Here is a 27,592-nt window from a genome sequence, read left to right as displayed (position 1 = left end):
CAATTCTGCAGGCACTCTATGTCTTCTTGTTCTGTTATGTAGAGCTGCCTGAGAACTACTTCCCCATTTTTATATTTCATGAAATACCTACTGCGTTATTAAAAGGTGTATTGATTCAATGTCTTCACAACTGTACAGCAAAGGGAAAGGGTGATTAGCTGAGTGAGTGAGCCAGCGCGCTTTGCATATGAAAAGGTAAGTGTTTCTTTTCAGTTGCTTGAGGGCATTCTCAATGCTCTTTCAAAAGGAGAGACGATGGGTTTTAAATAATATTCCAAACATAATTTCCATCATAATTTATTTTTCCTCATTCAGGAAAGAAGACATTGACTAAAGTAATCCTGCCAATTTGTAAATGTTACTGAAATAAAACAAAGCAAAACGCAGACAGACACAACCCTGAGCATTTTCCCAGAGAATGCCCAAGAAGACTGTCTTTTTTGAAAGGGACCTGTTCATGCTTTCATTTAAAAATGTTTAATCAAGGGGGAGACTTTTAATAACTATAACCCAGAGATATCAAAAGAATTTCGAAGACAAACACATTATTAGGAAGTTGAAAACCTGCTGCGATTTTCCCACAAGTCTTTTCTTCCTACTGATGTCTAGTCAAATCTCATGCCTCTTAGAATCCAATGGCCTTGTTTGATACAGAACAGCATATCTGATCTCTTAGACATAAAACTTCCCTGGGGAAAAAAATTATTCTTTTACTTTTCTATCCATCCCACACAAAGACCAGGCAGAATGTAGAATCAAATCAACTGAGAGCAATGTGCACTAAGTTCAGCATGTAGACTCAAAGGTCACACAGCCAGGAAGAGACACTTGGCATCAGCAAAGGCAGTTTTATTTATTTGGATGTTGCTTGTAAATTGTTCTTTGTGGGAATTAATACAGCTCCGATTTCACTCACTACACACAGACATAATACACACTCACACTGGCATAATAAGGGTTTTCAAATCTATTTTATACTACCTTAATGGAATTTATAATAATGTTCTCTATGGGAAGAAATCACTTTATAGAAATGGAGACTAAGCAAGGCAGTGGTGGCACACACCTCTAATCCCAGCACTTGAGAGGCAGAGGCAGAGGCAGGCAGATCTCTGTGAGTTAAAGGCCAGCCTGGTCTGCAGAGTTAGTTCCAGGACAGGCTCCAAAGCTACAGAGAAACCCTGTCTCAAAAAACAAAAACAAAACAGGAAAAAGAAAAAGACAAAAAAGAAAAATAAATGGAAACTAAAATTTTTAGCAAATATATAATTTTGAGAAAAAAGTCCTTTTCCTTGTTATTAATTTATTCATGACATAGAATGTGTGGGTTGAGTGCAACATGTATGTGGTGCACTCGGGTGGTTGTGAGAAGGTGTGCAAGCTCATTGGCACATCTTGGCAGGCCAGAAGAAGGTGGCAGGTGTATCTTACTTATTGCCTTGTGGCAGGTATTATCTCTGAACTGGAAGCTTGCCATCGTGGCTAGGCTGGCTAGCCAACCAGTATCCAGAGCCCACCTTTCTCGGCTCTCCACCATGGGGAGACAGGCACATCATTATGTCTGATTTCTTTACATGGGTGCCCAAGATAAAAATCCAAGTCCCTATACATACATAAGAAATCCTTTACACCCTCCAGGCCGTCTCCCCTAGCCCTGTTTTTTGTTTTTGATTGTCCCCTGCTTTTGATTTTTTTTAAATTGATATTCACAATGGTTTATTATATATATTAGTGCTAAAATGTAATAGTCTGATTCACGTGTATATTACATAATAAAATCAGGGTAGCTGACCTAACCTGCTTGAATGTCTACTGTTAGCCATAAAAGGATAAAGAGAATTTTGTATATGTACGTGAGGGAAGACAGTGTGCTCACAGAGAAGAACTCCTGTTGCCTGTAATAAAATGGTTGCTTTTAAGAGAAATAATTTGTGAACTACATAATCTCATTCACATATAGGATCTACAGAAAGCTGATTTTACACAGGTTTAAGATAACAAAATGAATCTCAGAGTCTGGAGAATCAGGGATGCTCAGTGTGTATGAGGTCACGGGTGGAAGGGAGATGAGGTAACAGCCATGAGCTATACACATCTGGGAACGCTAGAAGCAAGAACTCTAGAAGTTTTACTCCCAAAGTATGGATGAGTGATGTATGACACTGTGTGTGTGTGTGCACGCACATGCGTGTATGTGAGAGAGACAGAGGTAGACACACACATAGAGAGCGCTTGTTTTAAAATGGGAGGTGGGCTGGAGAAATATACCTAGTATTTCAGTGCACTGTGCACCCAGAGGTTCCCAGCACCCACATGGTGGCTCATAACCATCTGTAACTCTGCTTCCAGGGGTTCTGGTGCACTATTCTGACCTCCACGGGCACTGCATGCATATATATATGGTGCGTGTGTGTGGCCTACGTCCATAGCCAATCGGGCTGCCCTTCTCTTCCCTCAGTTGGAAATGGCTCCCATTACTGTACATGTGAAGACAGGAATCAGAGCCTACTACCTTCAGGTCAGAAACATGCAAGTGGAGAAACGTGAACACAGGAGAATAGGGAACTATTCTCGATACCACACACTTGGAAAAGACCTCAGTTTTCACCTCCTCTGCTTCAGTCCAGCACAGACCTGCAGATGCCTTTGTAGACAGATTGCTTGTTTTCTTTATGATAATCCTCCACCCCAGTCTGCTGGCTACAAACTGAGGGAGAAGCCACCTTGCATGATACAGATTTCATGTAGTGAGAATATTACAAATATTTTTAACTTCTTCTAACCCTACTGATCCCATCAAATATTTAGAAAAGAAAAAAAAAAGACTAGCAGGCCACAGAAATGATAATGCTCGCTTTCGTTGTCCACATTCCACATATTTTAGGTTCAAAATTTAAATTTATATGTTAATAAATAAGGTTACATTTACACAGACACATAGGGTTTACAAAACGTCGTTCTATAACATGTAAACTAGGCTAATATACCACCCTCTGGGTTATGAAAATGTCTGTGATAGAACATGTACATTTTCAATGCTCCAGTAACAGATACTGTATCTATTTATGTAACTATCTCATGGACCTCAATCACTCCTTTTACCTCTTCACACGCACATGTGCACACGAGTGCATGCACACACACACACACACATACACGTTCACACCCAATTTGGAGGGTAACCTTCACCATTGCCTCCTTGGGTGACTCTGATCCCTGGTAAATGAAGAGTAGATGTGGCAGGCTGGAAATCTGTGCTCAGGACTGATGTCCTGACAGATCTTTTCTGGAATTTTACCGCAGTCCTCTCCTCTCTTTTGCTCTCCCTTCTCTTGCTCTCACCTTCTTAATGAACATGCGTTCCCAATATCCATCACTTCCAGACTGCATCTTTCCTCAGGTGGGCATCCTCCAGGATCACAGATGCCTTCTGACTTTCTCTCTCTTCTGGCTATCTTGTAATGGCTCCTCCTCACTATGTCCTCTGCTGCTTTCTGCTCTGGACCAATGTCATTTGTCCCTACTGCCTCACTAAAGCCCATAACTGAGGAGAAATACCCCACTTTTAGCCGGTTCCATCCTGTGCCAAGACATGCACATGGGAATCAGAGGGCAGCTTTCATGAGTTGTCTCTCTTTTTCTCCTGAGCCCCTGACCTGCTGAGCCATCTTTCTAGCCCCCACATTTCTATTGCTAGAAGTTGTAATGTAATCTCACATACACACACACACACACACACACACACACACACAACACACAGAGAGAGAAAGAGAGACAGAATCAATCACACACAAACACATCTCTATCTGTTTTAAAAACTGAAAGTAAACATTTATCACTAAGATAAGTGAGACAAAAAAATGGAACGTAATTATTTCATAATAACTTTTAGAAACAGCAGGTCCAGAAAAATGGAAATTAAAGCAGAACAACAAGCCCCTCCCTCTCTCTCACACACACACATACACTCACACATACACACTCATGCACATACACACATTCTTATACCCACATAGACTCATACACTCACACACTCATACACACACACCACACACATACACTCACACACATACACACACACACTCCACATTCATAAACTCACACACATACACACACACACTCACTCACATACACGCACACACTCACACACATATACACTCACACATATACACACACAGACATACACACACACACACACACACACACGAATCCTTGAATTCTAGTTCCCCTCATTTCACTCAGTGATGACAGGGAACGCAGCTCTCTTGAAAAGGAGATACTAGGCCAGGACCTCCACAAGGTTCTAAGCTGCTCTCCCTCTGGCTCCTGGACCTCATGTGAGTGGCTAACTTGTCCTTCTGAGTCATTTTGAACTCTATTTTCCTAACACAGACTTCTGTATTACCAAAGGCAGGAACCTTATGGGGTCACTTAGTTTCACTCTGATCTAATCTACTTGCCACCCTCCAGCTGATCTTGGTAATGCCTTTGAGCCCAGGACTATTAAGGGTCATATTACACCTTTCTAACTTTCTTTATAATCTCCGCTACCAATAGAATAAAATTGAAATTAGACACTTTAAAAATATCTACCATGTTTGCCTAATATTTTAATTTTCATATATATGTATGCAGTATCCTAGTTAACAAAATTATTTTTATATTTCATTCTACTTATTGTCATTGAATGATATGGGTTTTAATAATAGTTTAAAGTTTTTATTGATTCATGCGTTTGTTTCTTTACATGTCGTGACACCCGAAACAGCTCCCTGAGGTGGCAGTGCTGGTGACGAGGTCCTGCAGAGAAGCACTCTGACTAGGGAAACAGAACGATTGCTCCTGCATAAACAGAGCCATAAGGGTGGGTTTCTGCTTACCAGGAGTCTCCTTTGCTCTGCCCCCACATGGCAGCTATTTCCCACAGTTCCTGGTCAATCTGAAGAACCTAGATCAGGTCAAGGCCCTGCACCCTGCCGACTGTCGTATAAAATCTGTCTGCTTTTCTCCGTTTTGTTTCTCTCTGCCCTCTGCCTTGACAGATTGGTCCCCCAACAAACCTTCGCTTCCAACCATGGAGTTGCCTTGCTCGGTGGTTTCACTGTCCTCACTTACTTATGTAGGTGTGCCCTTGTGAGCTGATGTCCAGAGATCAGAAGATGGCATCTGATGCCCTGGAACTAGAGTTAAACGTGGCTTTGAGTTGCCTCATCTGGGTGTTTAATAGCTGAGGGTAGTGATATTTCATTTGTATTTTAATAAATAAAGCTGGCCTGAAGATGAGAGAGTAAAACAGCCACCCTCCTCAGTCTTACAGACCAGGCAGTGGTAGCACACACCTTTAATCCCAGTAGCCACACTAGTTTGCCATAGAAACCAGGTAGTGGTTGTGCACAACCTTTAATCCCAGCCCTAGAGAGGAATATAAGACGGGAGGAAATGGCTCTCACTCACAGTCTCACCCTGAGATTCCTGGAGGCAGGATTGCCATTTTCAGACTAAGGTAGAGGTAAGAACCAGTGGCTGGCTGCTTTGTTTTTCTAATTGTCAGGATGAATCCCAATATCTGTCTCTGGGTTTTTAGTAATCATGCTACAGGTGAGCCATCTCTCCAGTGCCCTTGGTTTCAATGATGGTTTCAGAGAATTGGGAGAGATACTAAGCACCAGTTACTTAGTCTTTTATAAAACTGTACAGAATTATAGGGCTGTCTCTCTGTGTTCATTCGCAGGTCAATCCACAAGACTGTATTGTCCATAGAGAAGGCACATAGCAAAGAGCCTGCAAGGCCCAGGAGGCATGGTAATAGCCCAGGGCTTTCAGAGAGACTAAACATATCAATGGACTTTGCACAACAAACATAATTTCCAATTAGTTTCAATTATCACAAGTTCCCCCAATCAAAATAAAACCCAACAGCTGTGCAGTTTCATTAGGAAGAGTAATGGGGTCCCAACCACAGGTTTACACGTGTGACTTAGGCCTTTTCTAGATGGTTACTAACTGGTCTTTCTTTATCAATGTACTTCAGACTGTGAGCTGCAGTAGGAGGAAACTCACATACCAGGCTGAAAACGGAACCTTCTCTGGGTCTCTTGAAATAGAAAGAAAATCACAGGGTGTCCTGATGCAGAGAACCCTTGCCTGAATTAGTGCAGCTTGGATTTGTAGCAGAGAAGCCAAAGCAGAAGGTCAACCAAGTCCCTCCTGTGCAGTAGGAAAGCAGAGACTCTCGGGACAGCACACAGTTGAGTTATTGGATCTATTATCCAGGATAACTTCATCCAAAAAAAAAAAAATCAAAGCTGACAAACAAGAAAGAAATTGGAATGAAATATGGATGAGCCTCCTCAGCATCCATCTATTGAAACACAATTGTTTGGACTTGGCTGTGCCAATTCCATAGAACACACAGGACGACACAGAGTGTTCTTCATTGTGTGATGTGTAAAAGGTTGACTTCTGCTGGCCCACAGAGACATTGATCAAGGAGGCTCTGCCACGCAGCCATCAGGTTTCAAGAGGACACCTTGCAGGACGAAGCCGACCCACCACTTCTTGGTCCCGTTTTGTAGAAGGCCGCCCTAACTCAGGGATGTTTTTCTTGTGTTGCTACCAAACACTATTTATTTAGCTTCCTGGTTGTTTTTCTAAGCAATAGAAACTAATTAGTCCATAGCCCTTTTTACACACTTTAGTATGGTAAAAAGAAACAGAGTTAAGCATAAGAATTGGAGTATTTTATGAATCTGCCTTAGTTTGATAGCATACTTAAATTAATTAACAGCATCTGTGAATCTTTGACTGTGTGTGCCAACCATTTTACGTTTTTCTTCATACTTGCGAGTGTGATATTTCATTTACACTTTCATTAGGTAGACTGAACGTTCATGATGTGAGGGGAAAGACTATTTTATTGATCTGATTTTCTCTCCTTTGAAACCATTTTCTTCTCTTTCTCTTTCTATTTATTTTGATTTTTGAGAAAAGGTATCACACTGTGTAAACCAGGCTGGCTTCCAGCTCTCAGAGAGACTCACCTGCCTTTGCCTGCTGAGCTCTGTGATCAAAGGACTTGTTCCACGACCAGCGAGACTAGCGAGTGCTGCTTTCTTTTAAGCTCTCTCTCCCTCCCTCTCCCTCCCTCTCTTGCCGTCTCTTTCTCTCTCTCCTCTTTCTCCTCCCCATCTCTCAATTAACGAAAGCAGAACTTTATTATAAGTTGTTGAGGGACTTCATTATATTTTATGTGATTACTGTGATTTTTTTTTAAAAAAAAAGTTTTCTCCTTTGCCCTAAACCTCAAACCACAACCAAACTAACAGCTGCAAGCTAGTTGGTTTGTTTGTTTTGCCTATGGCATCCAGTATTCACGGGCAATCTCCCTTCCAAGCACTAACAAGGCCCAGCCTTGCTTACCTTCCAAGAGCTGATGAGGTTGGGTGTGTTCAGGGTGGTGAGGTTGTAGAAAGACTTAGTCACTAATTTAAAGCATCTCCTCACAAGAAGTAAAGGTCTCTCTTGTCCTATAACAGTCCGGTTCTCCTATAGCACTGTCTCAGAAAAATGCCCACTGGTCAGGTCTGCTTTTTGCCCTTTGGCCCTTCAGCCAGTGAATAGTGTGGGGACAATCCTACGTGGAGATCTTCTTTCTGAGTACTGAGTGCCCTTGGCTCCCATGGAGACCTTCCCCTACCTTTGCATTGTCCTCCATGTTTGCAGCAATACCTTGCAGATGGACGGGTGCCACACCTCGTGTCACCGTGCGAGATGTGGAGATGCCATCGCCAAGGGATCCAGACGGCCACTGTCCATATTAAATAACACACCGGAGGCCATTTGATTGTGTCTGCCTCATACAAACAACCCAGAAATGTTTAAGAAGGCAGAAGGACAGCCAAGAAATCCTGACCAAAAGGAATACCAAAAAGAGGTATGGCCACACTCATTTCAGATTATACTACTGAGTCACAGTAATCAAACCAGCCTGGTACTGGCACAAAGCAAACACGTTGCTCGGTGAGATAGAATTCCACAAGACTAGTCACCTGATGTTTATTTTCACACAGATACTCGATCATTCAGCAATGTTGCAGGGGCGCCTGAGCTGCAGCATGCACACAAAGAAAGCTTGAATTTTACTTTTCATTGTGCACAGACTAAGTTCAAATGAGTCAAGGATATCAACAGAAAACCCGATACCCTGCAACAGCTAGAAAAGAAAAAGGGAGAGCGTTCCAATGTATAGTCACATGTAAGGGCTTTCTGAGCAAGAGTCTGGGAACCCAGGAGAAAGGATCGAAAATCAGTGAGTGGGATCTCATGAGGCTAAAAAGCTTGTGCGGAGTCAAAGGAACTCAAGGCAGTGAAGAGGCAGTCCACAGAATGGGAGAAAACTGTTGCTAGCTATTGTTCACCTGGGAGAGAATTCGTGGCTAGGATATATAAAGAACTCAAATAATTATCTTAAAAAAATAAACAAAGAGTGCTCAACATTCTTAACCATCAGGGAAACACAGATTAAAACTCTGCTGGTTTGCTTCAGCCAGGACGGCTATCATCGGGAACATCAATAACTCCGTGTAGGGCAAGAGGAACATTTGCACACTGTTGCTGGGAGTGTAAACTAGTATGACTACTTTGTAGATTGGTCTTTCAGTTTCTTAAAAAAAACAAAGAAGAAAAAAAATGAATTATGATGATGATGATGATGATGATGCTAGAAATAGAACAGTCGTACACCCCAGCTAGCGCACTCCCGGGCATCCACTTCTACTTCAGAGACACAGGCCCTCGTGTTCCTTGCTGCTGTCTTCACTATAGCTTAGGCATTAAATCAACACTAATTTCTATTAACAAATGAATGAACACAGTGTACCTGTGCACAACGGAAAGTTACTCAGGTGTGAAGAAAAATGAATCACGAAGTTAACAGGTAAATGGATGGAACCAGAAACAGTTATACCAAGCGAGGTAACACAGGCCTGGAAAGACAAAGGCCGTATGTTCTATCACATGTGGAGCCCAGCAGCAAACCTTTTGTTTTCTGTATTTCACAAGAAGTATAAGTGGAAGTCAGTAGAGCCGAAAGGGGTTAATTTTTCGTGGAGAGGAAATCCAGCAGGGAAGGAAGAATAATAGATTATGTGCAAAATTAAAATAGGTGGAATACCAGGGATGGAATAGCTTAAACAGAGAGAGACATAGCAGTATCTGAAAAAATCAAGGGGTGTAGGGGAAGCCACCCAAAGGAGCACACAAAGCTGGACGGAAGCCTGCGGTTTCAAAACACACACTGACTTTTCCGTGGTGACTCCTGGTTTAGGTAGTCAAATTCAACCCTCATAATCCATCCCATTTAAGCCAAAGGAGGCAGCAGGTTGAGTGTGATACTGAGACACGACGAACTTCAACTGCTCTGTGCAGACAGTACTTCGTGGCCACCTCTCACAACTCCTCTCCTCAACTGTGCAGCCTTACAGGTGTATCTTCTTCCCTGTTAGGGTTGTCATAGAAACCAATGTGGGAAAGAAGCAATATGAATATGAAATGCTGCAAAGTGTATATTTATATCTCTCAGGGAAAACTTATTACCTAAGGAAAACATTGACAGTACTTCTGCCTCCCGTGGAATTGAAACAGGCAGATTCCAGGTTGTAGGCTCAACATCGCTAACCTGTTTACGGAGGTGGGTTATTCCAGCTGTGTAGCTTTGATGGGGAGCTTCCTCCTGTGGATTTACTCACTGCATAATAACTACCCAAAAAACATTTATTCAGGGCTGATTATGGACGGATACTGCCCAAAGGACTGCTTCACAATGTGCCAAGGCAGGGACTGTCTCACAGTGTGCCTAGGCGGGGGATATCCCACAGTGTGCCTAGGCAGGGCATATTCCACATTGTGTCTGGACGGGATATCCCACATAGTGCCTAGGAGGGACATCCTTGCTTGTGGTAGAGCATGGGAAGAAGAGGGTGTCAAACAGTAACAGTGGATATTGTAAGGGATGAGGCAACGCCTGGGAATGGTTGTTTTTCTGTAAAGAGACAACAGGTGTGGAACATGGAGGAGAAGGCTACAGAGGTCACTTCGCGTGGAGAAGACCTTCCTGGGGAACGGCACGCAGAACAAACCAGAAGGCAGCAATGGAAGATCCTGGCAACAAAGTTGGTGGGAAGAGGAAACACAGTACAATTACCTTCAGGCAAATAGAGACTGGTTTGAAGAAGACTGTAAAGGGGAGGAAGGGTGGTATCAAGGTGGAGAAGAAGTCAGCCAATTCTGTCCTCATGGAAGACATGAGGACACCTGAGGACTGATCCCTGGCTTCTGTTCACACATGACATGTGAATTCATTACAGCAACAGAACTTAAATAAAGGCATGGTCTGATTATTCTAAGAGGAGGTATTTGATTCACTTGTGTTCTTGGCAAGGCATGTTCTTCAGAGAGAAGCAATGAAAAGAGCCGGCTGTACACACGGAAGAGAGACCTTACTTACTTTATGTCATTTATTTTGGTTCAGTGAACTTGTGAGGCAAAGATGAATCCATCCCCCTCTCCCACTTCCTAGAACATTGCTGGATGCTTCTACCCAGACACGGATCCTGCATGCTATGGTTCTTGCCTGCATTGGCAGGTTTATCTCTCAACAAACTCCTTTTCCTTCCCTGTGCCTGTAGGAACCTCCTCAAAACTTCAGAGTTCAGTAGTCATGAGTTGTACTTCTGCATCTGCTCGTTGCCCTTGCTCTGAACACAGTGTTCCTGCCATAGCCTCTCACAAATTACTGTAAGAGTCAGGTAAGAATGTGCTTCAAAATTTCATCTAAGAGATTCTCCCAACACCACCCCGTGCCTTAACTCTGTGCAGCGACAAGCACACCATCTTTAGCATGGCAGACATTGACCTTGTTAGTCTTAATTTCCCTAACAATTTACATAAATTTCCTATTCATCTCAACATGTCTGTTGCCTGAGAGAGGCAGTTGTCACCTAATAAATGCTTGCCAAGCATACAAACCTTTGAGAATTATCACTCAACTTACTTTTTATTATGGTCCTTTTGAACTGAATCTGATCAAACGTCTTCCAGGATAACATACTTTATCTCCAGGAGTATGAGATCATTGAATTACTTTAAATATTTATGATTTGCTTTGCCTTATTTATTGTTGCATTGCCTGGTGAGCAAAGAGGCAATTATTTAAAATTATAATGGGGAGATCTTTCTGTGACAGAAGAAAACGAGTTTTTTACAGTGTTGACATTTATGAAGACATTTGACATCTCAACCACCAAGCATTACAACAGTAAGGGGCAAAATAAAATTAAAATTATAAGAAGGTGGCAATGACACAGCCCAGAGCTAAACTGTGGGGAGCAGCTGGCGTGTGCACTCATTTTTAGCTGGAGAGAGTCAAGGAGGAGACTTTAGTCTATGATTTATGAGAAACATTCTGAGCAACTTAGCTTATCTACATTTACGTTACTATTATCTTTTATGTTACAGTGAGAATGTGTTGGAACTATTTGACCAGTTTTTCAAGCGTCCACTCATAATCGATTAATTGATCTCATAGTCATGCTACTTTATAAGATTTCATATTGAAAATACGAAAACAAAGAGGTCGTCAATACAGCAATACCGTCAGTCAGATTTCATCCATCAACTCATGGAAGTTTATCTACTTTGCATTAGACAGTCTTCCTGGAGACTTTTTTCTTAGGACTTCATTTGTGTGAATATTTCTTTAGGAATCAAACGTGGTGAAGGAAGTACATTTTGTGTTTGTGTTTTGCTGCTAGGAAAGACATAACCATAATAGCTAAAGGGAAAACAGAGTTTCTCGTATCCGTTGAGCCCCTGCTGGGCCTTCGAGCCAGCGTGAGGCCTGTGGCAGGATCCTGAGTGGAAGGATGAAGTAAACATGCTGCTTTCAACTGCACCTCCAGTCCACCAGGTGGCTGTACCATGTCCCTCAAGGGAGACGTTCAGTTCTCTAAGTGATCCCAGGAAGTGGCCATCTTTATGGCTTCATTTCATGTTTACAAGAACGGCAGCTGAGAAGCTCAGCAGTGTGCCCAGGGTCATGCGTTGGAATTCGATGAGGCTCTCATAAAAGTAGGTGACAATGGAGCTCGAAGTCCTGAATTTGACTCCATTAGATCAGTGTGAGTGAAAAGAGACCCAAGGGGAAGGCTCAGCTGAGCTCTCAGCACTGCCAGCTGCAGCAAATGCAGATGCTGCCCATTGAGTGAAGAGCATGAAACTCACCCACCTTATTTAATGGCCTGTCCTTGCCATCAAACCACAGGCACCACGTTTTTATATAGGATTTTATATAGCTTTTCAAATTAGCTTATAAAGTATTACATTTCATCATATAATTTCAAAAATAATTTATTGTGTTGATCCCCTGTTCTCCTTCTATAACCCCCCTTATACCCTTTCATGCTTAAATAACCTCCCCTCTGCTTTAAATCCAATTGTAATCCATTGCCCTCTTCCCTTTCTCAGCTCCTCCTTGCCCCCAGCTCCTGGCCTTCTTTTTCTTGGCTTTAGGCTCTGTACTCATACTCAAATATATACACTGAAAGCTAAGGTCAGTGTATGAGAGGAACTATGTAATATTTATCTTTTGAAGTCTGGATGATAATGCTTAACAAAATAATTTCCAGGTTCCTCTATTTGTCTGCAAATATTCTAACTTCATCTTGCTGCACAGCTGTGCAAAATTGCACACATGAACCAGAGGTGGAAGGTTCTCCCCTTTGTTGATGGGCATCCAGCAACTCCACACCTCGCTGCCATGAATAGTGCAACTCTAACACCACGACTTTAAATCTAGGTATCTCCAGTCCAGCTGGCATTGGCAGGCATTCTGCCCCGACAGTTCTACATCTTGTTGTAAGAACTAAGATAAGCCAGCAAACTCCCTTGTGGTTCACATAGCTCTTATCTCTCTTGAGGCTCCTATGGCAGTCATCCACTGTAGGATACCAGGGGCAGTTACCAACAAAAAAGATGGGCAATCTGTTTCTTGGCATTCATCCACTTCATGCCCTCTTGCTATTTTTTTTCCATGGAAGATGCTATTTATGTTGTATATTTCTATGAAAACCATGAACACACGTACTTATTTATGATATAATAATCAGTAGGACTTCCAAACCTCGATGCTTAAATTGATCAGCAATGGTCTAAGTCCAGATCCGTTTAATAACAGCTTAAAAAAAAGACCAGCTAGTCCACAAGGGATGTTTATTTCCAAGACACAGAGATACAGAGCTATTTCCTCTAGACTAAAGGCAGGTAGAGCAGTTGGAGCTCAGAGAATACAAACCCCAGTGCTCTGATAGCTTAGATTCATTACCCAACCTCAAAATACATAGCATATCTGCTTCCTAAAGACCAGAAATCAACAACAGCTCAAACTCTCCTGACTCTTTCCCTTCTTGCTGGGTGACAATAGAGCATCATGGCCTCCACAGCGAGGAAGAGAACAGAACGTAGCTGAAGTCTCCAAGCCTGGATTTTGGTGGGGAGCAGTTCCAGAGTGGGCGACAGAGTTAGTTATATGCTCTTCCTCCATGTTTTTCATATAATTCAGTGCTAGAACCACCCAAGGAACATAGCAAACTTGAAACCCAATCTCAGGCAATGGCCAGAGTGCAAACAAGCTGTGGCGGTATTCAGCGCTCAGCATTCCTCTGGCTTTAGCTCTGAGCATTCAGAACTCAACATACAACACTCGCAGCCCATTTCCCATCCCAGCTTGGCTCATCCAGCTCTGTGAGCAGGTGAGGTCCCCAGTTCAGCAGCATCTGCCTTGTCTGGGACATGCTGGAAAGAAGAAGGTGCAATGGGCAGAAGCCAGAGTGATATTTGAAATTTATTGCCATTTCCATGTGATGTCGTGCATGATTTTAAGAGAAAATCAAAACTTTAACTCTTCACAGCAGATGCTGGACAATGATAGCCCTAACCAATAAGATTTCATTTTCACTGAAAGTGAAGGTCAAATTTCATGTGTTCATTTCTCAAGGAATCTGTTAACTGCACAACAATTATTGGCCATGTTTTCATGAAAAGAAAATTCTTGAAATCATAATTTGTTTATTTACAACAAAGATTCACTAAGTCAATTCTGTGTCCAGTCCTGTTCTAGAACTGTGCATTTTTCTGTTTCTGGGAAACTAAACAATGGACTTCATATAGTCAGTAGAGAAAAGGGTGATTGTTGCACACATTGCATGATGGTGGGCCGAGAACTGTCAACAGTTCCTGATCTGGGAGAGCCAGCAGGCATCTCTTAGAGGAACAAAGCTGATAAGAAGGCTCAGCTGGTAAAGATATTGAGGCACCACCAAGCCCAATGACCTGAGTTTGATCCTATGGGCCCCATGGTAAGAGAGAACCAACTTTCAGTTTTCCATCTGAAAGGTGTCTTCTGACCTTCATGTGTGCACTGTGACAAGCTTGTGTGTGTGTGTGTGTGTGTGTGTGTACAAAAATGCATAATAAATAAATGTAAAAAGATCAAAACTGTATCCTCATCAAGGGCCAATTTATTTACTTCAGAAATGTGCACTGCAAATTTTATGACCGTAGATATCTGGGCGTTGTACTGCTATGAATACCTGGCACATAGATAAATGATATCATAGCAACTCAAGTTGGAAGAAACAAAGCAGAGATGCAGAAATGACCACACAGCCTGAAAGCCTGGCACTCCATGGCTAGAGCCCAAGATGCATCATTGGCATACAGGCTCGGTCACCATCATTACCTCAGAGAAGCCCTGCTAGCATTAATTAGAAATGGCTGCCCTGCTCTGCCATCAACTTGGGCTGTCAATGAAAAGGAGCCCTCACCAAGACCACACACTGGAGTTCCTGCCTTGTCATAGTATCACATGGACACAGATGCTGCACAGAAAGCAGACAACGCATCACATGTGATAACTTGACAGACCGCAGCCAGCTGTCAAGTCAGAAGTGTGTGAGGTTGACTTTAAAGTTCTTTCTTTGCTCAGAGCACTTGGCCAAAGGAGCTCCAGGTTCTGACTTCTCAGCCTGAACTTTGGGCCTGAGCAGAGTTTCATTGTTGTGTTTATTCCTTTAGAGAGGTTTGAGAGGTTACTCGTTATCAACACAAGATCAGAGCGTCATTAAGTATGAGTTACAAAGCTCAAATATCATGGTTGATAGGATTGTTTCCACAGGTGAAGCAGCTGACTGAGTGAAATCAGGAGGGGGAAATCTATAGAAACAATATATTAGTCTAATTAAAAACTAATGCATAAAACGCATGCTTGGCAAGCTAATGGGTTACAGGTGAATAAACTATTCCACCAAAAAGACAAATAGTATTGTTATTCATAATTAGGTTTCCAAATAAAGGTTAAACTGGAAGGAAGCCTCCAAACAAAATAAAAAAGGCAACGTCAGGGTATAAAATGAACAAAGAGGGCAGTCTCCAAGCATATGAATCTATAGCAGGTCTCAGAAGAGTCACACTGTGCGCAGGATGCACAGAGAGGGCAGTCTCAATGCATATGAACCTATAGCAGGTCTCATAAGAGTCACACTGTGTGCAGAATTGACAAAATTCAAGTAGAGAGAGAGAAATGTGTACTCAATAAAGAACTGCACACAGGCTGGTTAGGACAAAGGAATCTACACAGAGAAAAAATAAGTTGAGAAATGAATGAGTTGTATTTTCTCCTCCATCATTTAGTTTGTTTCCATTATATATTATGTATATTATAATATATAATATTATATATAATGGCCTTCTATTTTGAGAAGAATATGCATCCCATATACAACTTGTTGGGGGTTACAGATCCCTGGTCCCTTGACTTTCTTTGCCGGCCTCAGACCCTTTGCCTGCCGGAGTGAAACACTCTGTTTTCCTGCGCCTGCAGCTGCTCTGAGCACGAGACCCTCATGAGCTCCTGATGGCAGGGGAGTGAATTCTGGTGGGTTTTACAGCTGGAAATCCCAAGAGCTGGGGTGTGGCTATCAGTTAAGGATCCCTATGTAAGCTTCCCTAGAGCAAAATAAAGTTGGCATTCTTATTTCAAGGAAGACCCATGTCCCCGTGTTTTGTCTCTGTGTGTCTGTATGTTTTTAAATCTCCAGCCTAGGTCCTGACTCATGTACCATCCCATAGTGCAGGCGCTACAGTGACTCCTGTTTTATTATGATTATTTATGTGGTTTGTGGAGTGGGGGAGGTGTATGTCTGTGTGATATGTTTCCGTGTGTGAGTTTAGATGCCTGTTTCCCCCAGAAGGTATGTAGACTCCAGATGGCAGCTTTGGGTATAGGTCTTTGCTTTCTGTCTTGTTTGAGGCAGGTTCTCTCTCATTTAGTGCTATATATGCCTGACTAGTGATGGAATCTCCCATCACTGCATCCTATCTTGCCTTGGGAGCCCTGAGACTACTGATGTAGAGAGTGCTGTGTTCAGCTTTAGGTACGCCCTGGGGATCTGACCCAGGTTCTCATGCTTGTTGACAAGTACCATACCCACTCAGTCCTTGGTCCTATGGACAATCAATTCCCTTCCATATACACAGAGACTAAAGGAATAACCATCAAATACTAACAAAAGAACCCAAAATACAAGAGCTGTATTCGAGCCCCAGTCTAATCGACTGTGAGTCCACATTTCCTCGATTCGATCACAAATACAAATTCTGCTAAGTAATTTCAGTATTATAAGATGGGAAAGTAATTTCCAAGGCACTTAGAGTATGTGTTTGTTGTGAAGCAGCAATCTCCAAGGTCCCGCTGTTCTGAGAAAGATTATTCATAGACTAAAAGATTATATCAAATATTTCCATGCTCGGTGTTTCTTTTGAAGTAAACATGTTTTCTAAAACCAGACACATAGAAGAAATCAAGGAATGTCTGGGGCCACCCATACTGGGTCACTACCCTTGCCTCACCCTGCTTCTGGCCTTGTGGCTACTACAGTGAATTGAATTTGAACTTTAAACAAAGGTTTCTGGCCTCTGTGTTTTCTTTTTCTTTGTGCAGCAAGAGCTTTACTCAACCGCATGGCTTCATGCCATTCTATGACTGTGCTATGGTCTCTGCCATTCTGTGACTGTCCTATGGTCTCTGCCATTCTGTGACTGTGCTATGGTCTCTGCGGTTTATGTTTTCTTCAGTGGTGGGCATTGAAGCTTCCAAGTTTCAGTTATTATGGAGAAGAATATGAGCATTGCTGTTGGCGGACAGGGATTACAATTGCGGATGCTAAGGTCCACAGAGGTTTGCCAGTAGATGCTGCCCCACACGCCTTCGACGTGGTGTTCCTGCTCCACAGTCCCCCAAACACGGTTGCCCTACATGCTCACCAACACTTAGCGATGCTCTTTTAATTTTAGCTGGTCTGGTGGCAGCGAGGCAGCCCGCTCGTTTCTAGTGGGCAGCTGTTTGGCGACAATGGCAGGCAGTGGACTATGTCCTCACAATCTGTGAAGATGTCATATTGCTCAGGAATGTCCTTGGAGCAGCAACAATAGTGGCTGGTGATCAGCTGATACCCACAGGAAGTCTGTCTGCTTATTTCTCTCATGGATGGAGAAATATTGAATTTTTTCCCTACAGTCTTTTTTGATTTTGTTGGGTTTTATTCGGTGCCTGTCAATTTTGACAGTTTGCATTTTTTTTAGAAACTTTTTCACTTTATTTGAATTTCCATACCTGTTTCTGCCAAGTGACACTTGATAACTTGCTGTGAATATTTCAGTATTTGTAGAATCTGTGTGGTGTGCCATTTTCTCTCCCCAATATTGCTAATATGTGAGTGTGTGAGTGTGTGTGCGTGTATGCGTGTGTTTTGTTTTTCATCCTGATAAGTCTCATGAAGTTTTTTCAAATGTGTTTATCTCATCAGTGACCATGTTTAGAGTTGCATTATATATTCAATTTAATTTATACGAGCTCTTACATTTTTAGCATAGATATCTACATTTTTAAATATTATGTAAGCTTTCTCTAACTTCTGAAATGAATTTTTGTTGTTGAGTTTTTCAAGACAGGGTTTCCGTGAAATAGTCCTAGCTGGCCTATAGAACTCACTTTGTAGACCAGGCTGGCCTCGAACTCATAGAGATCCACCTGCCTCTGACTCCTAAGTGCTGGGATTAAAGGCATGTGCCATCACCACCTAGACTGAGATGAATATTTTATTTATTGACTTATTTTTATTTCTATCTTAGAAATATCTGTTTATAGATGCACATTTCCTTCTAAGTACACATTCCAGAGCTTTCTATAAGTTTTTATCTACTACTAATATTTAATTACTATTAAATTTATTTTATGTGAATCATTATTGGCACAATTGATATAACAATCTCTTTGGTTTCCAACAGAGAAGAGCAGCATTGTACGCATTCACTAATTGGATGAGGCTTCTTTTCTTGACTTAATTTAATCATGTCATGGGTATAAATATAAGCCTTATAGCATTGACAGTTGTCCTTAAGAACTTGTCAGTTAAAATATGGTCTCTATAAAAATCCATACATCAACAAATTGCTAAGGGCAATAATATTCTGATTTGTGTTCGTGAGGACAGAAAACGCGAGGGGAAGGGAGTTGGTGCCTTGTGCATGTTGGTCAAGTCCTGCTCCTCAGCTGCAATGGAACCCCACAATCATGTTAATTTACATAATCTTTCCTGAATGACTTGACAACGCTCATTGCAAATTGAGATGAATTCTACATATTAATAAAAAATAGCACTTATAGGAATCTATTTCATAGATTTCATCATTCATGTGAAGAAAGGTAACATTAGAATGCTGGGTGACACCCTGAGAACCCATCAATAAGAAACTGATTAAGTAAACCATGTCCAGACAGTAAGTGAATCACTGTATAGATGGGGTGATTTGACACAATACAACCATTATCAAAATTTTTTAGTTAAAAAAAAACTGTAAGTAAATACAAAATAAATAAATTCTGTAATTAGGATTCTCCATGGAAAACCAGGCAAGAAGTGGCTGTGGCTTTTGGTGAATGCACATGCCATGTATCCAGCACCAGAGTGCCATCCAGATTGATATTAGAGCCCCGCGCATCCATGGAGTCTTCCAAACCCATAACAACCATGACCTTGTACCTGTCCCATCCATGTTGGAATCAGTGCTTCGCCAACTGGCTTATTTCCCTTAGCAATGCACATGTGATGTTCTTCCTCATTGTTATAGGAAGGAGCCGGCTGCGTCCTGGCTCTCTGTTGTAGGAGGAGCGGGCTGCTTCCCCGTCTCCCGGCTAGCTTAACCCCCAAAATAGTGACACAGAACTTGTATTAATTAAATCACTGCCTGGCCCATTAGCTCTAGCCTCTTGTTGGCTAACTCTCACATCTTGATTCAACCCATTTCTAATAATCTGTATGTCACCACGAGATCGTGGCTTACCGGGAGAGATTGTAACCTACGTTGGTCTCAGGCTGGAGATTCATGGCACCTCTCTCTGACTTTTTCTTCTTTCTCCCAGCATTCAGTTCTCTTTTCCCCGCCTATCTAAGTTTTGCCCTATCAAAAGGCCAAAGCAGCCTCTTTATTTGACCAATGAAAGCAACACATAAAAAGAAGAACCTCCTACACTACTTCATCCTCCAGCAGTCTGATATCTCTTTCCTTCGTTACTGAATAATATTCCATTGTAAGGCTATGCCATAGTCTGTGTACCCATTCACCTTTTATAGATGATTGACATTCCATTGTATCCATTCATCTTTTGTAGATTTGATCATTTAGGACAAACAGGCTTGTATATGAGTTTTTAACTCTAAACATTAATTTAACTTTTAAACATTAGGGATCATGAGTGTTGGATGAGAAGGCGTGTGTGTGGTTTTGTAAGAACTGAGCAAATCCAGGGTTCTGCATCAGTTTTCACCCCCACCTCAGGGAGTACACGTTACTACGGGACTTCTCATTGTAGTGGGCGGTGTCATTAGTACTGCTGCACCATCCTTCAGGGGCTGAGGAGGAGCTTATTTGAGTTAGTATTTCCTAATAACGTCCCAGCTTGAGGACCTTTCCGTAGGGTTGCTAGCATTTGAATATCTTCTCTAACACCCAAACTCTGTTCAGTTCTCCTGCTCAATTTTATTAGTGCTGAACTTTGAGGGTTTGCTGTATTTGTTTGTTTTGTTTAGTTTTTTAAGACAGGGTTTTTCTGTTTAGCCCTGGTTCTCCCAGAACTTGATCTATATACCAGGCTGGCCTCAAACTCAGAAATCCTCCTGCCACTGTCCATCACATAAGGGGATTAAAGGTGTGCATCACCTTGCTTTCTTGTATCATTTTAATACAAGATCTTAATTGGGTATGTGTCTTTTTATTAAACATTTCTTTCAAGTTATGCCTTGAATCTTTACTCTGTTACTGGCACTGATTTCGGCATTTGAAAAGAGGCATATTGTTCTTTTCTTATGAGAACTTAAGAGTCTCCAGGGTTTGTGTGACAGGTTAGATTAGTCATACAAGGATTCTGATGTCTTGAATTAAACATCTGGAGATTAAAATGTCAACACCACCAGAGGACATCAGGCTGTATTCTGCTTCTACTGACAAAGGTCTGAAGGCGCTCTCTGGGGTTTCATGAGCGTGGGCAATAATCACACTTATGTAAGAGGTTTTGAAGGTTCACTGACAGTGCAGTTGTTGGAGGGGTTTATGAGTTATATATTTTGCTGTATTTAAAATGAATAAATCAGGTATTTTCTTTGGCAAACACCTGCATTTAACACCTGGATTATAGGATTAATTATTTCATACTAAACTGCTTTTTCTAGAAGGCATATTTACCGAATCTTCTATGTATTTATTTTTACTGACTCTTTTTATATGCAAATAAAACTTTTCGTAGAAAAAAAGGTCAGAAAATTTTATGGTTTGTTCTTGAGGAATACTTCTGAACCGTTAATGGTTCTGCTCATGGAATTTAAGAGGGAAGCTGTGGCAAACTGTGACAGCTCTGTGGCGTCATCACTTTATATAACAGCCTCTCCTGGAGGAGACCTTACACCTGGTGTCATACTGTATCCTACAGCCATGCTGAAACAATGGTCCCCAGCACCATGACACAAACATGTCAGGTCCTATCCACTCAGCTACCCAGTGTTTAAGATGAAGTTTATGTGACTGGTCAACAGTGTGGTTAAAGGAAAAGCCACAGGGCCAGCCTACCAATCAGGCCAAAGTCTAAGGGGGCACCACGGATCCACCTACAGGGCATGTACAATGAAGTTGCACCATCTGGTGGCTGTAATTGTAAGTCTTTCGCAAAATGCGGCCATTGTCAAACACTTAAGGATTATACGTTCCTTAGTTATCTGACATTTAAAGATGTATGACATGGAAAGAGACCCGCTGAAAGACTCACAGTGGGTTCATCAGTTTTGGCTTTGGTGTTAATCTGCAGTTTCTCGATCCTGAATTCTTTCTTTGTGAAGAGCAACAAACTGGAAGTGACAGGCCCTGGGTATGCCAAGACACGCTAACCTCACACCACTGCAGTTATATATGTCAAATCACACAACCCAATCTTGATTTATCTTACATGAATGAACATCTGAGATTTCTGTCAGTATTTATATATGACTAGGAGACCAGATTTGATTCTATGTATGAAGGTGAGGAATTCTCAGCAATATATAAGAAAGTATTAAAATGAAACAGTTACAATAATTAAAAAGTCTATGGATACAAAGTAAACAGATTGGAAAGCAAGCAGGCTCAAGGCAGCAATGCTACCTTAGGGACCAAGCATTGTTGTTTTCTTCTCTCTTGGTTGAAGGTGGAACAGTGTGCCCACTCACACCCACCCCTTCCAGGACTGTTGCTGAAGGCAGCAGAGGTATTGGTTGTTATGCAAGTTCCATAAAGCTATGTATTCATAACATAACATGTGTGTGATAATTACTGGGCTGCAGGCACTAAGAGCCTGACTGAAGGCATCAGGGCAGAACCAAAAGCAGAAGATGGAAGAATGATGTGGGATGCCCTTCTGTCTGTGTGTTGCTTTTATTGGCTAATGAATAAAGCTGCTTTGGCCTAGGGAAGGGCAGAATATAGCTAGACTGAAAGAGACACATAGAGAGAATAGGCAGAGTCAGGGAGATGCCATGGAGCTGTTGAAGGAGAACGACACCAGAACACCAGAACCTTACCAGTAGGCCACAACCTCGTGACAATACATAGATTAATAGAAATGGATTAATTTAAGATACAAGAGTTAGCAAGAAATATGCCTAAGCTATTGGCCAAAGTGTAACTAATACAGTTTCTGTGTGATTATTTTAGTCTGGGTAGCCAGAAATGAATGAACAGTCTCTGTTTACAAAATGGCACAGCGATATGGGTCAACTACATTCACATAAATGCTGAGAGACCTTGGGAAGGAATTGTAGACACAAAAAACAAAAGTTAAGCAATACTTCTTCATAGCAGCATTTTCTTGAGTGGGCTATGTTAGAGGCAAGCAGAGACATAATTCCTTCAAGAAGAGGCTTCCTGACTTAGCATCAGCTGCAAACAAACAAAAAAAAGCAAAAAAACAAAAACAAAACAAAAGCAAAACAAACAAACAAAAAACCCTGCATGTCTTCTTTAAGAGCTGGCTTCCTGGTTCATGTTGGAGCAGTTATGAAGCACTTAAATGGGGTCTGTGAGCAGCATGCTACAAATTGCTTAATGGCAACGTAGACCTGCTGCATCCCTGGAGTTGGGACGGTGAGCATGCCTCCCCCTTGTTGGACAAGGTGGAACAAACAGGCAGGGCTGTGGGCTGTGGGGTTGGTCCTAGTCATGCACACTTAGCATTAAAAAAAAGGCACTCATGGTCAGAAAATGATTACAGATATGCAATAAAGAAAGATTCAGACAAAAATAACCTTGAAACAAGACACAGTGTGATTAAAAAATGTACATAGGCTTCGGAGAAAGAAAAAAATAGAGTATAGAGAGTTATATAAAGAAATAGGTTTGAAAAATAAAACAAAGTCTTTAAAGAGACAGTAAAAGTAATATAAAATAGTACAGACATAGATTAAAGGAGTAAAGAAAAGTAAGCCATGCAGGATGGAATATATATATGTATTTGACTGCAGAGAGAGACATATGTATGATTCTGGGGGCTCCTAAGCTATACCAACATAAATGTATCTTGACTTCAAAATTTGGGTCTAAACATATGTCACTTTGGAAAAGAGGTTCTGTTTTTGCTTCCCCAAAACATGAGAACCTATGGATCCTTCCAGGCTAACATGGTTTGATGGAACAAGATCCCTCCAAAAAGGTCTCCATAAACCGTAAAAATGCTTCGCCCAACAAACAGCAGGAAACAGTTTAGAGAGAACTACATTCAAATTCTCAAAATGATTGTTTACAAATGCTTGTTTTCATTTAAAAGGGGTTGAGTATAAATGGCTAATGACCACAGTCAACCTCTTTCTAAAAGAAAATATGTAAGAGATGATATAGAGATGAATACTTTGCATTGGTATGGATCTTGGTCTATTGATACAAATTTAAGGTCAAATTTGTTTTATGTAATTTCTGTTCTTGTTTAAGGTATTATGTTTAATAATTTAAAAATGAAATGTATAATTAAAATTGAAGATTAATAGGTAGTCATTTATAATAGTCAAACTTATAGTCATGTTAGTTAGGTTTCCTAGGTATATAGAGATATATTTTAGTTAGATAGAAAATCTTCAACACTTCAAAGACCTACAGAATATAGCATTTAAAATGTTTAAGAACTTAGACTTTTCATGACAATGAGACACATCTGGCCAGGAATATGCCTAAGATATTGGCTAAGCAGTGTTGTAATTAACATAGTTTCTGTGTGATTATTTGGGTCTGGGTAGCCATAAATGAAAGAGCAGTCTCCATTTACAAAGAACAATATTTGATTCCGTCTTCATATTGAGGAGTCTTGAAGTTACTCTCTAACATAGACAGAGAATTTCAAACTTGGGGGCCATTCGTGTTGGTGGAAATGAAGTCACAAATTGTTGGGAAATATGATTTTCAGATGTGTGACTTTTGTTTATGTTGCATTTGTTTAACTCTATGAAGCTGTGTTACTGTGCCTGTCTAGAACAGCTGATGGTCCTAATAAAGAGCTGAACGGCCAATAGCAAGGCAGGAGCGAGGGCAGGCAGGGCTGCAGGAAGAGAAGATAAATAGAAGAAACGAGGGAAAGGAGGAGCGTGAGAAGGAGAGAATGACATCAGGGCCAGCCACCCAGCCACCCAGCTACACCGCCAGACACAGAGAAAGTAGTAAAGAATACAGACATAGACAAAGATAAGAGCCCAGAGGCCAAAGGTCAATGGGATAATTTAAGACAACCACCAACATGGCTTCATGTAGCTGGTAAAGCCTTTTGGTATTGGGAAGATAAGGATTTTGATGACCCAAAAGAAAAGAAAATGTGCCAGTAGCCATCAACCAGCATGCTTTCATCCCAGGAGCTGCGAGATTCACTGGCAATCCAGACTGTCCCCCTAAGAACACCAAGAGGCTCATTTCATGTCCCCAAGTTTAATTTCTGATAATGAAAGATATATTGACTACACTTCTGGAGGATTCTAGCCAACCTTACATTGTAGATGAATTCATGCCAGACAGCTTAGTGATCATTTTGGCTGGACAGGAAAATATGCAATTAGCAGGAACCCTCCAGACTCAGACTCCATTAACCGTCCTCCATAACCACGAGGCTAAAATGAACATTACAGAATGTTGTCGCAAAGCACTGCATTAACTGGAATTTTTACATTTATTTTTCACACTCTAAATTGACAGTGAGAATTCTTACCAGTCTCTTGAAATCCTTACAATGCTCACGTTGCTCAAAAGCGGTAATTTCCCATAAAACGAGGATATGGAACTCAACCCTTATCTCATTTGAGTGTGTGTGTGGTGGGGGAACACGCACACGCCTTGGCATGCATGTGGAGGCCAGAGAGCAACGTGAGAGAGTAGGCTTTCTTCTTCTACCGTTCGAGTCCTAGAGATTGAGCTCAGGTCATCCTGTTTGGCAGCACGTGTCAATACCACCTGAACCATTTTGGCAGCCCTACCTTTAGTTCTGGATAAGAGGCAAGAAGAGTCTGAGAGCCTACATGTTATTAGCCTTGCTGCATTCCAGTGGTACACAGAGAGGGTTGGAGCCTGCCCTTTCCCTGAGGATGTATCATAGTGAGAAGGTCACATTTGTATATATGTGTTCCATCCTCAGTCTGTGAGATCTGCCAGGCAGGGTCCTTACTTCTTTCAAAACACCTTGTAAAAATATCACAGAACAGGTAGGAACAAAAGTCTAAAAGCATGAGGCTAGGAATCAAACAGATAAATCTGCCCATGCTTGTCTGTATCACTAAATTCATGGTTGTATTAAGGGCTTTCAAAACCCTCCCCCAAGAAAAGCATTTTGTAAACAATTATAAAATGTGCGAAGAAACGTTTTTTTATTTGCGGTTTCCTTCATCTCTTTGCTCCTTCCTCTCTTCTCTTCCTCCCTCTAGAATGAAGAGGCATGGTCCCTGCAGTGCAGTGTTCCAAAGGAGGCAGCAATTCCACCTCCTATTCTGCACATGCCTGGTGTAATAAGAGTATAAGAGTCCATCTTTTCAGTAAAGGCTTTTACCCTTGAATTACTCTGTAGATCACAACAGAGAAAACAGCAAAGAACAGAACCGTTCACAGACATGATGCCCTCAGGATCCTGCTTGGAACTAGGAGTTGGCCCTCTACTCAGCAGAAGCCATTATTATTCTCTCTCTCTCTCTCTCTCTCTCTCTCTCTCTCTCTCTCTCTCTGTCTCCATATATATATATATATATATATATATATATATATATATATATATATATATGTCTTTTCAATGTGCAGCCTCTGGATTTATGTACAACCTAAAAATAAAAAAGGGGTTTATCAGAGGGAAAGAAGTCAACCAGTGGGAAACAGGAACATGGACAATGGTGGGTACGGGGAGAGATGGTCTATATGACCATAGTTGAGTGATATATAATTAGGAACATACCATAATGTATTCAATTATCTGCATGCTAAAAAATTAATAAAAAGAGCATTTGAATTTGTCACCTGCCGTAACAAATCAAAAACTTTCCTTAGTAATTCCCTAACCACCCACATCCTGACAGGAAAGTCCTAAACTGACACTGTTATGCTGGCAGAAAAGCCTTTATATTATTATATTTTTCCTTCTCATTTAGAGCTTGCTATGTTACTTTCCCTGTGAGTACTGGAGTAATGATGCTGAGAAGAATTTAACCTTGTTCAATAAATGCCTTTCCATGAGGAGAGTAGTCCCTGGAGAATAAACTTCATGCTTCCTTACCAGTGCGAGGTGTTCCATCACCTGAGAAAACTAGATTTCTGTCAGCAGTGTGGAGGTATTTGCGCTGCTTGTATTCCTCTGCCAGCCTTGAGTTTCTTCTCACCTTTCCGCCCTCGGGCATTCTCTGCCACTCAGAGCATGTTCAGGAGCCCATGTATCAACCGTCTTAAAAACAGGCTTTACCACTTCATTGTATTAGGAAGCTAATACAAAACATTCTAAAATTCTTATCCTTGATGAATAAAGAAAATAGATTAAAGAAAAACCTATGAACTATAATAATAACCAACATGGTAAGATGTCCCAAAAAGTTCAGTAGTGGCATTTATATCTTAGGTCAATTGGTTGGACTTAAGGTCTGTTCCATAGTAGGAAATTCATGCCTGGTGATGTAAAGCCAATTAGCTACGCATGGCTGGCAAGTTCTGAGACCCTGGTGGGGTAACTATTACTGCCAGTTACCTAAACCAGTGTAGTTTCTAACTTACCTACAGAGTTAACTACAGCTCTCACTCGTCACTGTAGAAGATGCTTCTTTTGACGATGAACAGGGACAGTTACAGAAAGACACAACCGGTTAAAGGGCAAAGAACAACTAAGTGTGCGATGCCCAGACCTCACCTGAGAAATCTACAACAAGAGTCTTTCACGTGGGGCTCAGAAAACATCCTGGAAGATGGGACAGAAAGACTTCTAGAGGCAGCGGACAAGGATGTCTGTGTGAAATTGTCTTCTGTCTACGGAAAAGAAGTTGCACCTATGAAATCCCAACACTACAGTTACCTAAACAAAGAGCAGCGCAATGACAGCGCAGCTGACATGTAAATGCAGACATGGGAAGTTCTCAAGAGGCTGCACCTGGGATGAAGAGGTGAGAGGTGTAGACAATGGTTGCTGAGAGGGAAAGAATCAGTCTTCTTGCTAGGTTACCCAGTATCATGGAGTCAGTCCTAAATGCATGTAAATATAAATAACACTGGATGGATTCAGCAGGACTCTCTCTCTCTCTCTCTTTCTCTCTCCCTCCCTCCCTCTTGCTCTCCCTCTCCTTCTCCCTCCTCCCACTTCTCTCCCTCCCTCCCTCCCTCCCTCCTTCCCTCTCTCTCTCTCCTTCCCTCCCTCTCCCTCTCCTTCTCCCTCCTCCCACTTCTTTCCCTCCCTCCCTCCCTC

The 27,592-nt window shown here is 41.6% G+C and overlaps 1 protein-coding gene across 2 annotated transcripts in view; it reads right to left on the bottom strand.

Moving 5' to 3' along the window:
• Nalf1 (NALCN channel auxiliary factor 1) overlaps positions 1-27,592 on the bottom strand; it is a 476,868-nt gene that overhangs the window by 317,407 nt on the left and 131,869 nt on the right. The gene's annotated exons all lie outside the window — the stretch shown is intronic.

This window comes from Myodes glareolus, chromosome 23 (assembly GCF_982192425.1).
Source record: "Myodes glareolus chromosome 23, mMyoGla1.1, whole genome shotgun sequence".
Lineage (NCBI taxonomy): Eukaryota > Metazoa > Chordata > Mammalia > Rodentia > Cricetidae > Myodes > Myodes glareolus.
Note: the sequence above shows the minus strand (reverse complement) of the source record. Positions and strands in the feature narration are given on the sequence as shown.